Below are 15748 nucleotides of genomic sequence, written 5' to 3' on the forward strand. Positions count from 1 at the left end.
AACTGTGTCTAAGAATGCAGACAGGGATATGCTTCATGAAGCCTAGTCCACTGCACACTTAGATACAATCCTCACCACCTAGGCTCCCCAGGAAAGCCCAAGCATGTACCTTTTTTCCCCATGTTTAAAAAGTGACGCATGTATGCGTCATTTTTTAAACCTTTGCGCCACATTATACTCAAAAATGTAAAATCCATTTATTTTCCCCAAAATCGTTTTTGACATCACATTTAGGAAACACAGCACAGATCATATTTACAACCATCTGCCTCACAGCAGGGATAAGACTGAGGCAAAATCTTGCACATGAAGCTTCACAATTTTACAAAATACAATTCCTCTATGCAAACAAACTCAATATGCTTCCTACACTGAGTTAACACAGATAACATCATTCTAAAGAGTCAAATGTATTTCTATTAAACATGCACACATTCTTTATTACTTTTAAAAAATGTAAAAACTATTTTAATGCTTCATGAAGCCTAGTCCACTGCATTTTTAGACACAAGCCTCACTACCTACGCTCCCCAGGAAAGCCCAAACATGTACCTTTTTGCACCATATTTAAAAAGTGAGACATGTAATTAGATGCGTCACGTCTTAAACCTCTGCGCCACAATATACTCAAATATGTAAAAAAAAGTCATTTCCCCAAAATCGTTTTTGACATCACATTTAGGAAACACAGCACAGATCCTATGTACAACCATCTGCCTCACAGCAATGATAAGACTAAGGCAAAAGCTTTCACATGAAGCTTCACAATTTTACAAATTACAATTCCTCTATGCAAACAAACTCTATATGCTTCCTACACTGAGTTAACACATGTAACATCCTTGTAAAGAGTCAAATTCACAACTGTGTCTAACAGTGCAGTCAGGGATAGGCTTCATGAAGTCTAGTCCACTGCACTCTTAGACACAAGCCTCACCACCTACGCTCCCCAGGAAAGCCCAAACATGTACTTTTTTGCACCATATTTAAAAAGAGACACATGTAATTAGATGCGTCACGTTTTAAACCTCTGCGTCACAATATACTGAAATATGTAAAAAACATTCATTTCCTCAAAATCGATTTTGAAATCACATTTAGGAAACACAGCACAGATCCTATGTACAACCATCTGCCTCACAGCAGCGATAAGACTAAGGCAAAAGCTTTCACATGAAGCTTCACAATTTTACAAAATACAATTCCTCTATGCAAACAAACTGAATATGCTTCCTACACTGAGTTAACACATGTAACATCATTGTAAAGATTCAAATTCATACCTGTATCTAACAGTGCAGTCAGGGATAGGCTTCATGAAGCCTAGTTCACTGCACTCTTAGACACAAGCCTCACCACCTACGCTCCCCAAGAAAGCCCAAACATGTACCTTTTTGCACCATATTTAAAAAGAGACACATGTAATTAGATGCGTCACTTTTTAAACCTCTGTGCCACAATATACTCAAATATGTAAAAAACATTCAATTCCCCAAAATCGTTTTTAACATCACATTTAGGAAACACAGCACAGATCCTATGTACAACCATCTGCCTCACAGTAATGATAAGACTAAGGCAAAAGCTTTCACATGAAGCTTCACAATTTTACAAATTACAATTCCTCTATGCAAACAAACTCAATATGTTTCCTACACTGAGTTAACACAGGTAACATCATTGTAAAGAGTCAAATGTATTTCTATTAAACATGCACACATTTTTTATTTCTTTTAAAAAATGTAAAAACTATTTTTTCCCCCCAAAATTGTTTTTGACATCACATTTACAAAACACAGCACAAGTCCTACGTAGAAGCATTCCATGTCACGAATAAAAATTCACAATTTTACAAAATACAATTAGTCTATGCAGTAAAAACTTTTTACCAAGCATTATCAAAAAGCATGACACAAAGCAACATGTAAAGACCACAATTTTCTTCCAAATCTTCTCCATAGATATACAAGTCTCTATGTATATTAAATGAATCATAACTCACCTTAACAAATGCTTTAGGACATTCACAACAGTGTCAGATACACACACCAATATTTCTTTAGCAGAGCAAAAGGTATGTTCTCCAACCACTGCAAACCATAAAGGCACAGAAAACCTCTAATTCTACACAGATATCCCTTTTTGTTAACCAATTAAAACTCTTCCCTCTCTATATTCAAACCAACACCCTTCCCCCATCAGCTCTTTCTACCTCTTACCATAGCAACTCCCTCCTCACTGAGCTGCCAGGGTTAAAAGTGTATTCTACAATGTTGCAAATCACCTCTGCAAGGATGTTTGACCTGCAAATACACCAGGTTATCTGGTGTAAGGTTTCTTTAAATAACTTTTTTTAACCATTCAAATTACTTCCTACACAGAACACAACCATGCACCCAAACTTTCAGTTTTCACCTATCTCATTCTACCAATCATTGCTTGTGATTCAAGAGCACTGAAACTCCACAGTTTTTTTTTGCAAACTCCTATTATTCCAACTGCCATTTCTTTTCCACACTTCATCTAACTGCACCAGAATCTCCCCTGACCATGTATTCTGTCTGGATTATTGGACATAGTTATATCCACTGGGCTCAAAGGTATGCTAGTAACAGAAATTTACACAACCTTGATTTATCAAACGTGAACATAAATTGGATTAGCCACAGAGGATTAAAATGTCACCAATTGATTCCATTGGTGAAAACCTTTTTGCATTTGCCACACCCTGACCTGTTAATTCTGCACTGTGGAGGAAATGACTTGGGCACTTTGACTGGTGTAGGTCTGGAAATGCTTTTAAAGGACACCTTTGAGCAATTGATGGCACTTTTTCCACAAACTGCCTTGGTATATTCCAATATATGCCAAAGGCAGAAATGGAAGTGGTCCAACCAATAATGTCCACAATTTGAAAAAGCACGGAAACATGTGAATAAATCTGTTTCTGCTTACATGAGAGACTATGGAATGGGTTCAATATACAACAACAACTTGCGTTACAACATGCAAGATATTTACAGAGAAGATGGTGTGCACTTCTCAGATGAAGGGAATAGAATATTCCTCCTGAATTTAAGAGTGTGCATTGGTACCTACTTGTAGGTACCTAAATCAGCCACAGAACCCAAAAGCCCTTTTCAGGGCTACCCTATCTCTGATCACTCCAAATGATTATCTTTTTCTAACTTTTTTCACTATTTTTCACCATAGTACGCTCCCCGGTACGCTTCACGGTGCGCGTACTGGGCGCTCCCCCCGCGAAAATTTAAAAATATATATTTTTTTTGTCCTATATGGGCCTCCTAAGACCCCCCTCAGGAAACCTAGAGGGTCAGGGAGTGCCAACCGTGCCCCCTTACACCCATTCCCAACGTTGTTTGTCTGCCATTTTCTGACTCAAATCTACCGAAACACAAAATGGAGGACTCCCGTACCGCTGCCGGTACGCGTACCGGGGCGCGCACTGGGAAGCGCTCCAAAAAAAATAATAAAAGTTAATTTACATAAAAACCACTGGAGACACTTTCACCAAATATAGAATAGGCAATACTACATACCAGTCCCTACCATTTTCCCAATTTTGGTGGAATTCCATTCAGCCATTTGGCCTGTAGCCCTGTCTAAATATCCTGAGGTAAATTACATAACAAAAACACATCTGAAGTGTTAGAATTGACAACCAATTAAAATGTTACTTTCATTTTCTATTTTTTTTCCTGACATTTGATTGGTTATGTACATGAATATAAATGAAAAATGAGAGGGAAACACAGCCATTTTGACTACTACTTCCTGAAGTGCATTTGAAAAGGATTTTCACTGAGAACTTCAACTGCTTTCTCAAAGGTAAGTTGTTATTTTGGAAAGTGAAGTATGTTGTGCACTATAAGGTAATTTGGAAAACATTTTCTGATAGTTATATACTATCCCTCTGTAATAGAAATAGATTGAGATAGGCTTCTCTGTTATAGTTATGGATGGAGTTAGGCTTGTCTTGTATAATTATGAATTTACTTAGGCTTTATCACATACACTTTTTTACATATCTACTTCCAACCTGATACCATACACTGGCCAAACATAACTTCACTGTTAAAAAATCAAAACTACCTGTCTGAACTTAAACCCAACAGTGCCCTATCTCTACTGATATATTTATTTTTTATGCAATTTACAGCAAGAAAATGGAAGGACAACAGAATATTTCTTTCGAAATTGTTCTGGAGAACAACCCTGAAGAAATTATTGATGAGAATGATGACTTTGATTTTATGGATGAGTCACTGGACCATGAATTAGTTCAGTTTGTGGAAGCAATAGAATCACAGAATGAAAATGAGGACATTCCAGACAATATATTGTTAGAAGTTTTATTAAATTTTGAAAAAGAATCAGAAAAATAAATTTATATTTAATAGTCAAAAATTGTTCGAGACATTATTCATTATTATATGTAATTCATAAACTATTACCAAATTTATTATAATATAAAGTCAGACTTATAGTATACTGTGCAACGTATTTGTGTTACATAGTAATTTTGCTCATAGTTACTTCCTTTCTCCCACTATATTATCTCCAATGTGTATTTGACATCTCTTTTTCATCTCCTGCCTCCATGTTGTTTCTGCTTCCCTGACAGACTATGGTATAGATTCCATATACATACCACACTAACTTCTATAACAACATGCAAATTATCTACAGAGGAAACGGTGTACATTGAATTTAAGACTCTGCATTGGTACCTACATGTTGGTACTTAAATCACCCACACAACACAACAACTCTATTCAGAGATACCCTACCTCTAAGCACTTTAAATTATTATTTTAGTGTTTCACTGAGTTTTCCCCATGTGTGGGGGTGGGGGAGGTGTGTGTAGGGGATGTGCGTGGGGTGTCTGTGAGGTGTGTATGTGTGTGTCTGTGTGTCTAGGGGGGATGAGGTGTATAGGTGTGTGGGGTATATGGATGTGGGTGGGGATATTGGTATGTAAGGTGTGTGTGTGGGTGTGTGGGGTGTTTGAGTGTAGGTGGGAGTGTGGGTGTGTGAGGTGTGTGTGGGGTGTGTAAGGGTGTGGGAGGTATGTGTTTAGGATGTGTATGTATGTATGAGATATGTGGATGTGTCTGTGAGTTATCTCTGTGTGTGTTGGGGAGATGTGTGTGTGGGATGTGTGTGGTGTGTCTGTGAGATATTTGTGTGTATGTGCATGTGTGTGTGTGTGTGGTGGAAGGGGGGTGAGGTGTATGTTTGAGTGTGGGTGTGTGGGATGTGGGTGTAGCTGTGGATGTGTAAGGTGTCGATGTGGGGGTGTGTGGTGTTTGACTGTGGGTGGAAGTGTGCATGTGTGAAGTGTGTGTGGGGAGTGTGTGGGTGTGTGAGTGTGGGGTTGTGTGCATGTGGGTGTGTGTGGGACACACTTGTAGGTACCTAAAACAGCCACTGAACCCAAAAGCTCTTTTCAGAGCTACCCTACATGTAATCACTCAAAATGATTATTTTCCACTATTATTTTCACTATTTTTCACCTAAGTACGCTCCCTGGTACACTCCCCGGTGCGCGTACCGGGCGCTGCCCCCGCGAAAATCGAAAAAAAAAAAAATGTTTGTCCCACGGGACCCTTTTATGGCCCCCACATCAAACCTAGGGGGTCAGGGGGGGTGTACCCTGCCCCCTTTTGCTCATTTCCCCCTTTGATTTTTGCCACCTCTTGTATCTCAATCCTACCGAGACACAAGATGGCGGCCGCTGCTGACTGTTTCGAATGTTTACAGACACCCGAGAACCAATCAGCTTGCCGTGCGCAAGTCGCGTGGCGCGCCCGGAGCGCTCCCCGGTACGCGTACCGGGGCGCGCTTACAGATATATACAATTTTTTTAAACTTAACTTTCTCACAATCCACTGGAGCACATATCTTGAGACATAGCAAAGGCACATCGGGCTACCAGTCCCTACAATTTTGCTAAGTTTGGTGAAAATCCATTCAGCCGTTCGAGCTAAAAGTGCGACAGATCGCCCTATGGAAATTAACATGGGGAAAACACGTTTTGGGACCCCCCTTTTATCTCGGCCCCCGCTTGACGAATGCCCCCCAAACTTTTAGAGAAGGACCGGAGCGCCGCGAGGCAAAGTTGCTGAAAAATTCAGGCAGATTCCTCAACCGGCGCCAAAGTTATTCCCAATAGAATGCTGCGATTTCCCTCTGGAAATCGAACCTAACTATATATACATATATATATATATATTCACTGAAAAAACCATAGGTTATAGACCATATATAGTTAGGAATTTGCATTTACAAAACCTTGAAAATTCACTGAAAAAACCATAGGTTAGAGACCATATATAGTTAGCTGGACATTTTATTGACATAAAACCAATGAAATTCCATATATAGTTAGTTGCACTAACTATATATCGCGCACCCGCAATCCACTGCTGATGATGTAACATATTACATCATTCATGACATGGTCAGTGACATCACTGATGACATCACTGATGACATCTCAAATGACATCACTGATGACATCTCAAATGACATCACTGATGACATCATCTAGTGTCTGTGTGTTTTTGTAAAGTTTAAATATGTTTTACATATTGAAGCATGAGTGGATGTATGGAAGACTGAGTGTGTGTGTGGCTGACTGGGAGGTGTGTGACTCTGTGCATATCAATGTGTACTTGTATCAGTGATTGTATAAGAGAGTAAGTATGTGTTAGTATATGTGTGAAAAGTATGGCGTTCTGTGTTTAACTGTATAGATGAGGAAATCGAAGTGTGATTGATTCTTCACAGGACTGACTAGGTGTATGAGTGCATATGATAGTGTTGTAATAATGAGTGACTGTATGTATGAGTGATTGTATGGGTGAATGAGTGAATGTGTGTGTAGACGTAGGAATCAGTGAGTGCGTATGTAGTAACTGGTATTGGTGTGTCATGATGTCATCAGTGATGTCATTTGAGATGTCATCAGTGATGTCATTTGAGATGTAATCAGTGATGTCATCAGTGATGTCACTGAAGTATGGTGTTCTGTGTTTAACTGTATATATGAGGAAATGGAAGTGTGATTGATTCTTTACAGGACTGACTAGGTGTGTGAGTAACTCCATGGATGAGTGGCAGTGTGTGAGTGTCTGCATAGGTGTATGAGTGCATATGATAGTGTTGTAATAATGAGTGACTGTATGTATGAGTGATTGTATGGGTGAATGAGTGAATGTGTGTGTAGACGTAGGAATCAGTGAGTGCGTATGTAGTAACTGGTATTGGTGTGTCATGATGTCATCAGTGATGTCATTTGAGATGTCATTTGAGATGTCATCAGTGATGTCATCAGTGATGTCACTGACCATGTCATGAATGATGTAATATGTGACATCATCAGCAGTGGATTGCGGGTGCGCGATATATAGTTAGTGCAACTACCTATATATGGAATTTCATTGGTTTTATGTCAATAAAATGTCCAGCTAACTATATATGGTCTCTAACCTATGGTTTTTTCAGTGAATTTTCAAGGTTTTGTAAATGCAAATTCCTAACTATATATGGTCTATAACCTATGGTTTTTTCAGTGAATTTCATTGTTTTTTTAAAAGCTAATATCTATAGCTGTAAAATATATTCTTTATTACGTGACGTATCACGTAGCCACGTGAGACGCCTCATGACGCGTCGCATAACCGTGACGTATCGGCTCTGCAGCGCAAATAAAACCCGTAACGTAAGCGTGCCGGAGCGCGCTTACAGATATATATTTTTTTTAACCTTAATTAGACAAAATCCACACGTGCACATATCTTGAGGCCTTGCAAAGGCACATCAAACAAACAGTCCCTACAATTTTGCCAAGTTTGCTGGAAATCTATTCCCTTAATTTTTTTTTTACTGTTTCTCTTGGTTTTCCCCTTGTTACGCTTACCGGGACGCTACCCAGTACGCCAACCGGACGCTCCAAAAACACAAGATGGCGGACTCCCGCTACGCTGCAGGTTAGCTGCCCGGTTCGCGTACCGGGAAGCGCCTCTACCGTGAAAAATCGCGGGGGACTTTAATATCCCCCTCATCAATCCTAGGGGGTCAGGAGGGGTTTACCTTGCCCCCTTTCCTTCATTTCCCCCTTCTTTTTTCACCACATCTTGTCTCTCGAACCTACCGAGAGACAAGATGGCGGCCGCTCCGGACTGTTTACAATGTTGACAGCTACGCTGCCGGTTAGCTGCCCGGTTAGCTGCCCGGTGAGCTGCCCGGTTCGCGTACCGGGACGCGCCTCTATGGCGTAAAATCGCAAAAAAAAAATTGTATTTTATTTTTTGCCCCGCGGGGCACTTTAATATCCCCCTCATCAATCCTAGGGGGTCAGGAGTGGTCTACCTTGCCCCCTTTCCTTCATATCCCCCTTCGTTTTTCACCACATCTTGTCTCTCGATCGTACCGAGAGACAAGATGGCGGCCGCTCCGGACTGTTTAGAATGTTGACAGACACCGGAGAGCCAATCAGCTTCGCTTTGCGAAGTTCCGTTACGCGTCAGGTACGCGAACCGGGGCGCTAACCGGAGCGCTGTCACAGATATATATATATTTTTAAACGTTAATTTCTCAAAATCCACTGGAGCACATATATTGAGACATAGCAAAGGCACGTCGGGCAAACCATATCTACGATTTTGCCAAGTTTCATGTAAATCTATTCAGCCGTTCGAGCTAAAAGTGAGTCCAACCGCCCTATGGAAAAATGAATGGGAAAACGCGTTTTGGGACCCCCCTTTTTTCTCGGACCCCCCTTGACGAAACCTCCCCATATTTTCAGGGGCTGCTCAGCAACAAAATGTGCCATTTTCCTGAAAATTCCAGCCAATTCCGTCCACAAACGACAAAGTTATTAGACATAGAATTTTCAGAAATCCCATAGAGAAAAAATCCTAACTATATATACCCACTGGCTATCGCCAGTAGGTAATATACATATATAAACATATATAATCTGCATATCTATATAAATATAAATGCATGCATACATATACATATATGCATACATATGCATGTTATTTACATGAAAGTTTTAAAAACACTAATAAAAGCAAAGCTAAAAAGCCACCTCATTACAAACAGAATGGCTTTAACTTAAACGAGGGCGAGATCTATTGCATTTTCAATGCTTGTTTACTTTGGTTCTATCAAGAAGGCATTCAGATGTGTCACACATTTGCCATAAATTCTGAATGTTAGCACTCTAGTTGCTCATTAGATCACTGTAGTAAAGCTAGTGCTCACCAGGGAAGTCTGCTGCTAATCATGGTTTGCAGCCATTTTCCCGCATTTTTTATCCCGCAGACTTTCAGTCCGCATACCATTATCCCGCAAGGTCATTGACCTCGCATACCATTATCCCGCATTTTTTCAAAACGCATGTGCATTTATCGCGCATGCCTTTACAAAGAATTACGTTTTAAAGGCATGTATGGTAAATGCATTTGCGTTGTGAAAACCACGATGACGAGAGAGGTAAGTGGGTTTGTGTTAATTTTTTCGTGGGTTAGTGATTGTGTAGTGTAGTGTAGTGTTGTGTAGTGTAGTGTTGTGTTAGTGTAGTGTAGAGTTGTGGTGGTTGTTTAGTGTAGGGTCATGCTGGGGGTAGTGTTTTAGGGTTTAGGGTTGTGTTGTAGTGTTTGCGTAGTGTAGGGTCATGCTGGGGGTAGTGTTTTAGGGTTTAGGGTAGTGTTGTAGTGTTTGCGTAGTGTAGGGTCATGCTGGGGGTAGTGTTTTAGGGTTTAGGGTTGTGTTGTAGTGTTTGCGTAGTGTAGGGTCATGCTGGGGCTAGTGTTTTAGGGTTTAGGGTAGTGTTGTAGTGTTTGCGTAGTGTAGGGTCATGCTGGGCGTAGTGTTTTAGGGTTTAGGATAGTGTTGTAGTGTTTGCGTAGTGTAGGGTCATGCTGGGGGTAGTGTTTTAGGGTTTTGGGTAGTGTTGTAGTGTTTGCGTAGTGTAGGGTCATGCGGGGTGTAGTATTTTAGGGTTTAGGGTAGTGTTGTAGTGTTTGCGTAGTGTAGGGTCATGCTGGGGGTAGTGTTTTAGGGTTTTGGGTAGTGTTGTAGTGTTTGCGTAGTGTAGGGTCATGCTGGGGGTAGTGTTTTAGGGTTTAGGGTTGTGTTGTAGTGTTTGCGTAGTGTAGGGTCATGCTGGGGCTAGTGTTTTAGTGTTTAGGGTAGTGTTGTAGTGTTTGCGTAGTGTAGGGTCATGCTGGGCGTAGTGTTTTAGGGTTTAGGATAGTGTTGTAGTGTTTGCGTAGTGTAGGGTCATGCTGGGGGTAGTGTTTTAGGGTTTTGGGTAGTGTTGTAGTGTTTGCGTAGTGTAGGGTCATGCTGGGGTGTAGTATTTTAGGGTTTAGGGTAGTGTTGTAGTGTTTGCGTAGTGTAGGGTCATGCTGGGGGTAGTGTTTTAGGGTTTTGGGTAGTGTTGTAGTGTTTGCGTAGTGTAGGGTCATGCTGGGGGTAGTGTTTTAGGGTTTTGGGTAGTGTTGTAGTGTTTGCGTAGTGTAGGGTCATGCTGGGGTGTAGTGTTTTAGGGTTTTGGGTAGTGTTGTAGTGTTTGCGTAGTGTAGGGTCATGCTGGGGTGTAGTGTTTTAGGGTTTTGGGTAGTGTTGTAGTGTTTGCGTAGTGTAGGGTCATGCTGGGGGTAGTGTTTTAGGGTTTTGGGTAGTGTTGTAGTGTTTGCGTAGTGTAGGGTCATGCTGGGGTAGTGTTTTAGGGTTTTGGGTAGTGTTGTAGTGTTTGCGTAATGTAGGGTCATGCTGGGGGGTAGTGTTTTAGGGTTTTGGGTAGTGTTGTAGTGTTTGCGTAGTGTAGGGTCATGCTGGGGGGTAGTGTTTTAGGGTTTTGGGTAGTGTTGTAGTGTTTGCGTAGTGTAGGGTCATGCTGGGGGTAGTGTTTTAGGGTTTAGGGTAGTGTTGTAGTGTTTGCGTAGTGTAGGGTCATGCTGGGGGTAGTGTTTTAGGGTTTAGGGTAGTGTTGTAGTGTTTGCGTAGTGTAGGGTCATGCTGGGGGTAGTGTTTTAGGGTTTAGGGTAGTGTTGTAGTGTTTGCGTAGTGTAGGGTCATGCTGGGGTGTAGTGTTTTAGGGTTTTGGGTAGTGTTGTAGTGTTTGCGTAGTGTAGGGTCATGCTGGGGGTAGTGTTTTAGGGTTTAGGGTAGTGTTGTAGTGTTTGCGTAGTGTAGGGTCATGCTGGGGTGTAGTGTTTTAGGGTTTTGGGTAGTGTTGTAGTGTTTGCGTAGTGTAGGGTCATGCTGGGGGTAGTGTTTTAGGGTTTAGGGTAGTGTTGTAGTGTTTGCGTAGTGTAGGGTCATGCTGGGGGTAGTGTTTTAGGGTTTAGGGTTGTGTTGTAGTGTTTGCGTAGTGTAGGGTCATGCTGGGGGTAGTGTTTTAGGGTTTAGGGTTGTGTTGTAGTGTTTGTGTAGTGTAGGGTCATGCTGGGGGTAGTGTTTTAGGGTTTAGGGTAGTGTTGTAGTGTTTGGGTAGTGTAGGGTCATGCTGGGGTGTAGTGTTTTAGGGTTTTGGGTAGTGTTGTAGTGTGTGCGTAGTGTAGGGTCATGCTGGGGGTAGTGTTTTAGGGTTTAGGGTAGTGTTGTACTGTTTGTGTAGTGTAGGGTCATGCTGGGGGTAGTGTTTTAGGGTTTAGGGTAGTTTAGTTGTTTAGTGTATGCTAAAGGCATATTCGTTCTAAAAGTTTTCGTTATTTTAATTTGCGGCCTAATAGTACATGCGGGATTTTTTTTGCGGACTGATGGTATGCGGGATTTCGTCATATATTCGCTAATCATACTTTCTATGGCAAAATGAACCCCCTCATTTTGTTCCTTTTTAAATTAAATGTTTTAAGAGTTACCACTTTATTCCAATCAAGATGGCTTCAGGTGTGCCATACCTTTGTAATAAGTAGGACTGTTAGCACTCTAGTTGTTCTTTAGAACACTCTGGGACATTCGGTCATTGGGCTATAGTTGGGCTACATCTGGCTGATATTTGGGCTACATTTGTTTTTTTTGTCTCTGGTGGCCATCTTTGGGCTACATTGGGCTACATTGGGCTACATTGGGCTACATTTGGGCTCCAACATATATATAGCCCAATGTAGCCCAATATATATTTTTCAAAGTTAATTTTCGTAAAAACCACTGGAGCCTATATCTTGAGACATAGCAAAGGCACATCGGGCTACCAGTCCCTACAATTTTGCCAAGTTTGGTGTAAATCCATTGAGCCGTTCAGGCTAAAAGTGAGGCCAACCGCCCTATGGAAAATTGCATGGGAAAAACACGTTTTGGGACCCCCCTTTTTTCTCGGCCCCCCCTTGACGAAACCCCCCCAAATTTTCATGGGCTGCTCAGAAACAAAATGTTCCATTTTCCTGAAAATTGCAGCCAATTCTGTCCTCAAACGCCAAAGTTATTCGACATAGAATTTTCAAAAATCCCATAGGAAAAAAATCCTAACTATATATACCTACTGGCTATCGCCAGTAGGTAATAAATATATATATATATATATATATATATATATATATGGTAACTGGGCATAATATCGACTTCAAAATATCGAATAGACAAAATATCGAGTCAAAAATATCGTTTGTATAGAAATATCGAAAGAAATTATATCGATGTAAGAAATATCGTTATAGTTTTCACTAATTAAATATCGAAGTAAAAAATATCGAATCAAAAATATTGTGTACTGTTAATATCGAATAGTTAGTGTAGTTTAAAATATCGAAATAATATATATAGAATGTAAATAATATCGAAAAAAAATATAGATAGGCAAAAATATCGAAAAATGTATATAATGTTAATAAAACAGATATAAAAAAGTGTCAATATTGTAGAATGTGTAATAATTTTATGAATATTTTAAATGTAATAATTCATTTATTTGTATTTTTTATGTTTATTTTTAGGAGCGGGATGTTGGGTTAATAGGGGATAAGGGTGGGGAGTGTTTTAAAATAATAAGTTAAACATTTTTAAAAAGTAAATATTTTTAAAATTAAACAATTTAAATCTAATTTAAAAAACAATTTTAAATAAAAATGTTTACATTTTAGGAGCGGGATGTTGGGTTAATAGGGGATAAGGGTGGGGAGTGTTTTAAAATAATTCCAATAAAATAATAATAATTAAAATATTGTGGAATTTTAAGAATTAAATTTAAATATTTTAAAAAAATGAATTAAATGTTTTATAAATGTTAAGTGCGGGATGTTGGGTTATTAGGGGATAAGGGTGGTGAGAGTTTTATAAAAAATTACTTAAAAAAGAAAATTTGACATTTTTAAAATGTTTTATGTTATTTTAGGAGCAAGATGTTGGTTTAATTGGGGATAAGGCTGGGGATTATATAAAATATTTATAATATTTTTTAAATATAATGTAACATTTTTTTTATTTAATTATATGCAAAATTTTAAATGTAAATTTTAATGTATTAAACTTTTTTTAAAAAAAAGGATTTTTATGGGGATAATTGTGTTTAATGGTGATTAGTGACCTTCAGAATAGTTTTTTTATACTAAAATTGTAACATTTTTTAAAAAAATTACAAAATTTGAAATTTGAAAAAAAAATTAAATGTGCAAATAAATTTACAAATGTAAAAAAAAATGTCAATTTAAAAAATATATATATATTTATAAGGAATTTAAATAATTTTTTAAAAAATTTAAATAAAAATGTATAAAAAATATAAACAATTAAAATAATATAGAAAAAATCTTATTATTTAAAAAATATTAAATACATTTTTTAATTAAAATATAATATATCAATGTGACGTTTGTTTAATATGGGTTATTAGATATAGATTGAGAAGTCAAAACTTTATTTGTAAAGTACATTTATGGTTTTATGATTATTAAAGTTGATATTATTATTATTCAGCACCTTCTCAGAATTTAATTTGTCTGGAGTGGGAATAGTAATTTATAATGTTTTTCTGTTCAGCACATTACTTTAATTTTACTATATTGGAGTGTAAATATTACATTAAATAGGGTTAGTGTACAACACCTTCCCTTACATTTATCAGACTGGAGTTGGAATAGTAAATTATATATGGTTAGTGTCCTGCACCTTCCCTGTTTTTCACCTGACTGGAGTTGGAATAGTAAATTGTATATGGTTAGTGTCCAGCACCTTCTCTGTTTTTCACTTGACTGGAGTTGGAATAGTAATTTATATTGGGTCACTGTCAAGCAACTTCCCTTTTTTTCACATGATTGGAGTTGGAATAGTAAATTACATTGGGTCACTGTCCAGCACCTTCCCTGTTTTTCACCTGATTGGAGTTGGAATAGTAAATTATATTGGGTCACTGTCCAGCACCTTCATTGAGTTTCACCTGATTGGAGTTGGAATAGTAAATTGTATATGGTCAGTGTCCACCACCTTCCTTGTTTTTAACCTGACTTTATTTGGATTAGTAAATTGTATATGGTTAGTGTCCAGTACCTTCTCTGTTTTTCACTTGACTTGAGTTGGAATACTAAATTATATAGGATCACTGTCCAGCACCTTCCCTGTTTTTCACCAGACTGGAGTTGGAATAGTAAATAATATATGATCAGTGTCCAGCACCTTCTCTGTTTTTCACCAGACTGGAGTTGGAATAGTAAATTATATATGTTCAGTGTCCAGCAACTTCCCTGTTTTTCAACTGACTGGAGTTGGAATAGTAAACTATATTGGATCACTGTACAGCACCTTCCCTGTTTTTCACCTGACTGGAGTTGGAATAGTAAATTATATATGGTCAATGTCCAGCATCTTCCCTGTTTTTCACCTGACTGGAGTTGGAATAGTACATTGTATATGGTTAGTGTCCAGCATTTTCCTTGTTTTTCACCTGACTGGAGTTGGAATATTAAATTATATTGGATCACTGTCCAGCACCTTCTATGTTTTTCACTTGACTGGATTTGGAATAGTATATTATATATGCTCAGTGTCGGGGCGTGGCCAACAGCATGGCCGGCTAAGACGTGCCTTTGCAGAGCTCCCGATGAGCTGTATCGACATCCGACGAAATAATTAACCCTGAAACTCTAACAAGAAGGAGGTGGATCTGCAGAGGTCCCAGACTCCAGGGAGACGAGAAAATCCCGGAATTGCCACGTTCGGCCAGAGAATTCCGACTTTGCAAAGGCGCCCGTGAAACCCGACTACACCAACATGGCCGCCGGACTCGCCTCGACAGGCCGAGAGAGGTAGAGTCCCGACCCTCGCCCCGTCCCTGACTACACCTGACAGGCAGAACTTATTTGCGGAGACACAGAGTGCCACTGCGACCTGCACTGACCCGGAGGCAGGCCCCTCTCGGTGCTTGAGCGGCTGGCAGCGCAGAAACACTGTACCAAGATGGCGGGCGGGTACACGGCACGGAGCCAAATGCGGTAAAGGCCCGATCTCGGACCTAGACCCCAAGGCGCCTGGAGAACGGCAGAAAGCGGCGGTCCAGCGGAACACGGTCATGGTGAGAGGGGACCCGACGCAGCACCCTAGGAGCCGCTGATGACCCCCCTGGTGGAGTAGGCTCTCTAGAAGGTAACTGAGACCACCTGGGACCCCCCGGGGGACCTGCCCGCTCGATTAACAGAGAGGCACGGACAAGAACCAACCAGAGCACAGGGCGAGACACGCGTCTGGCTCCTAGCCGGGGACGGGGAGAGACCGGCAG

Source organism: Lissotriton helveticus, chromosome 2_2 (genome assembly GCF_964261635.1).
Source record: "Lissotriton helveticus chromosome 2_2, aLisHel1.1, whole genome shotgun sequence".
NCBI classification, from domain to species: domain Eukaryota; kingdom Metazoa; phylum Chordata; class Amphibia; order Caudata; family Salamandridae; genus Lissotriton; species Lissotriton helveticus.